Genomic DNA, 6,627 nt, shown 5'->3' with positions numbered 1-6,627 from the left:
GACTGCATACTAGCTTCCTGCTTGCTCACTGCCTTATTGCTTCCTTCCTGGCTTGCTGCTTTTCTACCATCTTACTGCTTGATTACTAGCCTAGTGCTTGCTTTCTAGGTGGGTGGTTGCTTACTGGCTAACTTCTTTCTTACTAGCTAACCCCTTTCTTACAGGCTTACTGCTTGCTTACTAGCCTAGTGCTTGCATACTAACCTACCGCTTGGTTACTAACCTACTGTTTCCTTCCTAGCCTACTGCTTCCATTCCAGCTTTCTGCTTGCTTACTAGTTAAATGCTTCCTTACCATATTACGTCATGCTTACTAGCTAAGTGCATGGTTTCTAGCTTACTGCTTGCTTAAGGTCTAACTTCTTTCCCACTGGCTAACTGCTTTCTTGCTGGATTACAGCTTGCCTACGAGCATACAGCTTTCCTACAAACTTAGTGTTTTCTTACTATCTAATTGCTTGTTTACAAGCTTTCTGCTTGCCTACTAGCATCCCGGTTTGTTAATAGCTACCTGCTTTCCTACTAGCTTACTGCCTCTTAACTAGCTTACTGTTTGCATGCAAGCATGCTGCTTCCTAATTAGCTTACCGCTTGCCTGCTAGCTTACAGCTTGCCTACTAGCTTACGTCTTTCGCACTAGCTAACAGCTTCCTTACTAGTTTCCGGCTTGCATACTAGCATACTTTTTTTTTTTTTTTTTTTTTTTTTTTGTCGTGGGGAAAATCTTCGAAAGACTCCCTCCCACCTCCTTGGGGAGAGGTGGGAGGGGTGTGTGGGATTCCCCGCGCCCGTACAACGACAGGCGCGGGACCTACCCACTAAAAACCCCACGGTGACCCTTCGGCACGCTTTGGGAGGATACCGAGAATCGCTCGAAGCATTCTTCCGGTATCCTCCCCGTGCCCGCGCTTCCGCGCCCATCCCCCGGGGGGACAATCGATCCCCCCAGTAGACACACTGCCTCATAGCGGCGGGACGGGGCCACTCCATCCCGCCGCTATCCGTCCCGGGGCCGCGTTTAGTGGCGGCTGCGAGCTCCAACTCGCAACCGCCCGCGACCCCGTTTCCACCCCTCGGCGGCCGGGCGTTCATGGCCGCACCAGACCGCCGAGGGTGCCTCCCCTTGCGTCGGACCGGTAGGGGGAGGCACTCCTACCCCCAACCGGTCCGACCCAGCGCCGCCTGGCGGGAAGAGGGTCCCCTCAGGACCCCCCTCCCAGCCTAGGTCATCCGCCACGCCGAGGCGGCCGCCCGCGACGCCTCGCGACCGGGCGACGACCTCGGGCCACCGCACTGCGCCGCTGAAGCTCGCGCTCCCTCCCCGCGGCCTCCTTCTGCAACATTACGTTCTCGCAGAAGGAGGCCACGGCCCTCCACTTCTCCTCGCTGCCGAGCATGGCGCGCACCACGCCCGGCAGCGAGACATCCCGCCCGACGACGCCGACCAGGACACGGCGCTCCCCATCCCACGCGGGGCATACCTCCAGGGTATGATCCGCCGTGTCCTGCTCAGCGTCGCAGTGGCAGCAACGCGCCGTCGGCTCCTTCCCTATCCGGCACAGGTATCTTCCGAAGCTGCCATGCCCGGAAAATACCTGTGTTAGCCGGTAGGTGAGGCTGCCATGGCCTCTGTCCAGCCACACCTTCAGGAGTGGCCGAACAGCCCCGACAGTCCGGTGCCCCGCGGTTGGCAGAGCCAGCCGCTCCTGCCACGCGAGCAACACGGACTGCCGGGCCTGGCGCTTCAAATCGCCCCAAGCAGGTTCCTGCCCGCCCGGGACCGCCCCCACACCCGCGCGACGGTCGACGCGGTGCCGGTACATCACCGCGTGCGACCGCGCGAGCAGGTCCATGGGCGGCATCCCCGCTAGAACCGTCGCCGCCTCATGTGACATGGTCCGATACCCGCGGACGACCCTGAGCGCCATGCGCCTCTGCACCCGACGCAGCATAGTCATGCTGCGCCGGGAGGCAGCCAGGTCGTCCGCCCAGACGGGGGCCCCGTATAGGGCCATCAACTGGACCATTGCCACATAGAGGCGACGAACTCGGCCCGCCGGGCCCCCCAGGTTGGGCAGGATCCGGCCCAGAGCCGCAACCATCCTTTCCAACCGGGGGACCAGGCAGCGGAAATGCTCCTCGAAACGCCAGTGGCTATCGAGGATCAGCCCTAGATACCTGATCTCGGGCTTCACCTCGATGTCAGCCCCACCCACCCGGATCAGAGGGGGTGGCGGATCCTGCCGAGGTGAATGAAACGCAATCACCTCGGTCTTATGGACCGCCACCGTCATCCCCATCCCCCTGATCCGGTCGACGACGCGTTGCGACCCCTCCTCCGCGCGACGCATGGCCCACCCCCAGTGCGCCCCGACGGCCAGCACCAGTGTGTCATCCGCATAACACACCGTGCTGACGCCGTCGGGGAGATACTAGCATACTGCTTAGATACTAGCCTACTTCGTTCTTACGTGCTTACCGTTTGCTTGCTAGCATACTGCTTGCTGACTACCTCACCACTTGCCTGCCAGCATAATGCTTGCTTTCTAGCCTCCTGCTTTGTTACTAACTTAGTGCTTTCTTACAAGCTTACAGCTCCCGTACTAACTTACTGCTTTCGTACTAGCTTACAGGTTCATTACTACCTGCGGGCTTGCTTACTAGCTTACTGCTAGCTTGCAAGCTTACTGCTTGCTTTCTAGCTTACTGTTTGTTTGCTATCCAATTGCTTTTCTGCTAGCTTACAGCTGCCTTGCTAGCATACTGCTTGCTTACCAGCTTACTGCTTCCTTACTCTCTTACCGCAATGTTACTAACTTACTGCTTTCTAACTAGCGCAGTGCTTGCTTACTAGCTTAAGGCTTGCTTGCTAGCTTACTGCTTGCATACAAGCTTACTGCTTGCTAGCTTACTGTTGGCTTGCTAGCATCCTGCTTGTTTACTAGCTTACCGCTAGGTTACTAGCTCCCTGCAGGCTTACAATCTTACTGCTCCCTTACTAGCTTGCTGCTTCCTTACTAGCTTCCTCTTCGCTTGCTAGCTTACTGCTTGCTATCTAGCCTACTGCCTGTTTTCTACCTAACTGCTTTCCTACCGCATTCCTGCTTTCTTCAAAACTTACTGCCTTTGTACTAACTTGCAGCTCTCTTATTAGCTGACTCCTCGCTTACTAGCACACTGCTTGCATACCAGCTTACTGCTTGCTTAGTAGCTTACTGCAAGCTTACTCGCTTACAGCTTGCTTACTAGCCAGCAGCTTGCCTTCCAGCATATTGCCTCCTTACTAGCTTCTTGCTTGCTTCCGAGCATACTGCTTGCATGCTAGCTTCCTGCTTGCTTACTAGGTTACAGGTTGCTCGCTAGCCTGCTCCTTACTGGCTAACTGCCTGCACACTAGGTTACTGCTTGCTTACTAGAATACTTCTTCCTTACTGGCTTCCTCTTCGCTTACTAGCTAACTGCTTGCACATTGGGTAACTGCTTGTTTACTAGCTAATTGCTTTCTTACTAGCCTACCGCTTGCTTACTAACTTACTGCGTGCTTACTGGCATACTGCTTTGTTACTAGCTTACTGCTTGCTCACAAGCTAATAGCTTTCATTCCGGCTTACTTCTTGCATACTACCTTACTGCTCTGTTACTAACATACTGCTTCCTTACTAGCTTCGTGTTAGCTTACTAGCTCACTGCTTGTGTACTAGCTTACTGCTTGCTTACAAGCTAATTTCTTTCATGCCAGCTCACTGCTTGCTTACTAACATACAGCTTCCTTACTAGCATCCTCCTCGCTTACGAGCTCACTGCATGCTTACTAGCTTACTGCATACTTACCAGCTTGCTACTTGCCTACTAGCTAACTGCTTTCCTACCAGTTTACTGCTTGCTTACTAGCTTCCTGCTTGCTTACTAGCTAACTGGTTGCTCACTAGCTAACTGCATGCTTACTAGCATACTGCTTCCTTACTAGCTTCCTGCTCGCTTACTAGCATACTGCATGCCTACTAGCTCACTGCTAGCATGCTAGCTTGATGCTTGGTTTCTGGCACATTGCTTCCTTACTAGCTTCCTCCTCGCTGACTAGCTCACCGCTTGCTTATTACCTTACTGCTTGCTTTCTAGCTTAATTCTTGCTTTCTAGCTTACTGCTTGCTTACTTGCTTACTGCTTGCTTACTAGCATACTGCTTTGTTACTAGCTTACTGCTTGCTTACTAGCTTCATACACGCTTACTAGCTCACTGCTTGCTTGCCAGCTTACTGCTTGCTTACTAGCATACTGCTTCCTTAGTAGCTGATTGCTTGCTTAGTAGCTTGCTGCTTGCTTACTATCTTATTTGTCTCTTAGTAGCTTACTTTTTGCTTTCTATAATACTGCTTCCTTACTAGCTTCCTGCTCGCTTACTAGCTCACTGCTTGCTTACTAACTTACTGCTTGCTTGCTAGCTTACTACTTCCTTACTAGCTACGTGCTTTCTTACCAGCTTTCTGCATTGTTACAAGCTAATTGCTTTTTTACTAGCCTGCTCGTTGCTTACTAGCTTGCTTGTATCTTACTAGCATAATGCTTCTTTACTAGTCGTTTTTTTCGTAGGGAAAATCTTCGTAAGACTCCCTCCCACCTCTTTGGGGGGCGGATGGTGTGTGTGTGGGATTCCCCGCGCCCGTGGAACGACGGGCGCGTGACCTACCCACTAAAAACCCCACGGTGAGCCTTCCGCACAATTTGGGAGGATACCGGGAGTCGCTCGATGCATACTTCCGGTATCCGCCCCGTACATGTGCTGTGCACCCATCCACGGTGGGACAAATGGTTCCCCCCGGCAGTCACACTATCGCATGGCGGCAGGACGAGACCACTCCGTCCCGCCGTCATCCATCTCGGGGCCGCGGTCAGTGGCGGCGGCGAGCCCCAACTCGGAACCGCACGCAACTCCATTTGTACCCCTCGGCGGCTTGTAGCTCGTGGCCGCACTATGCCACCGAGGGCGCCTCCTGATGAGGTGGTCCGGAATTGGGGTGACACATCCACCCCCATCCGGTCTGGCTCTGCGCCTCGTGCCTGGAGGAGGCTCCCTTCTGCGACCGCCTCCCAGCCAGGTTTATCCGCCACGCGGCGGGGGCCGCTCACGATTCCCGGCGCCAGGACGACGCCCTCCCGGCACCACACGTGCGCGAGCCTCAGCACGCCGCTGAAGCTCGCGTTCCCTGCTGGCGGCCTCCTTCTGCAACATTACGCTCTCGCAGAAGGAGGCCACGGCCCTCCACTTCCCCTCGCTGCCGAGCATGGCGCGCACCATGCCCGGCAGCGAGACATCCCGCCCGATGACGCTGACCAGAACACGGCGCCCCCCCTCCCACGCAGGGCACACCTCGAGGGTATGTTCAGCCGTGTCCTGCTCAGCGTCACAATGGCAGCAGCGCGCCGTCGGCTCCTTCCCTATCCGGCACAGGTATCTTCCGAAGCTGCCATACCCGGAAAATACCTGTGCCAGCCGGTAAATGAGGCTTCCATGGCCTGTGTCCAGCCACTCACTCAGGAGTGGCCGAACAGCTCCGACTGTCCCGTGCCCCGCGGTTGGCAGGGGCAACCGCTCCCGCCACGCGAGCACCACGATCTGCCGGGCCTGGCGCTTCAAATCGCCCCAAGCAGGTTCCTGCGCTCCCGGGACCGCTCCCACCCCCGCGCGACGGTCGACGCGGTGAAAATACAGCACCGCGTGCGACCGCACGAGGAGGTCCATGGGCGGCATCCCCGCAAGAACCGTCGCCGCCTCATGCGACACGGTGCGCTATCCACGGACGTCCCCCAGCGCCATCCGCCTCTGCACCCGACGCAGCATCGTCATGCTGCGCCATGAGGCTGCCAGGTCATCCGCCCAGACGGGGGCCCCGTAAAGATCTACCGACTGCACCATTGCCACATAGAGCCGGCGATCTTGGCCCGCCGGGCCCCCCAGATTGGGTCGGATTTGGCCAAAAGCCGCGACCATCCTCTCCAACCGGGGGGCCAGGCAGCGAAAATGCACCTCGAAGCGCTAGTGGCTATCGAGGATTAACCACAGATACCTCATGTGGGGCTTCACCTCGATATCAGCCTCACCCACCTGCATAAGGGGGCGGGGGGTGGCAGATCCTGCCGAAGTAAATGGAACGCTATCACCTCGGTCTTATGGACCGCCACCTTCATCCCCATCTCCCTGATCCGGCCGACGACGCGCTGCGCCCTCACCTCCGCGAGGCGCTTGGCCCTCCCTCAATGCGCCCCAACGGCCAGCACCAGTGTGTCATCTGCATAACACACGGCGCTGACGCCGTCAGGGATTTCGGCCCGTAACACATTATCGTACGCGACGTACCAGAGGAGTGGCCCGAGGACCGACCCCTGCGGAACACCGCAGTACACCTCCCTCCGCATATCTCCATCCCGGCCCGGATACTCGATTCACCTCCCGCGGAGATAATCCCCGACGACTGCCCTGAGATAAGGTGGGACCCGATGATATTCGAGACCCCTCCTTATCTCTTCCCAGGGAAGGGTGTTAAAGGCGTTGGCAATATCCAAGGATACTTCCAAAGCCACCCCTCCCCGGGAGACGGCCGACTCCGAGAGGGCCATGACGCGACCTAT

This window comes from Colletes latitarsis, unplaced genomic scaffold, assembly GCF_051014445.1.
Source record: "Colletes latitarsis isolate SP2378_abdomen unplaced genomic scaffold, iyColLati1 scaffold0021, whole genome shotgun sequence".
Classification (NCBI taxonomy): domain Eukaryota; kingdom Metazoa; phylum Arthropoda; class Insecta; order Hymenoptera; family Colletidae; genus Colletes; species Colletes latitarsis.
Note: the sequence above shows the minus strand (reverse complement) of the source record.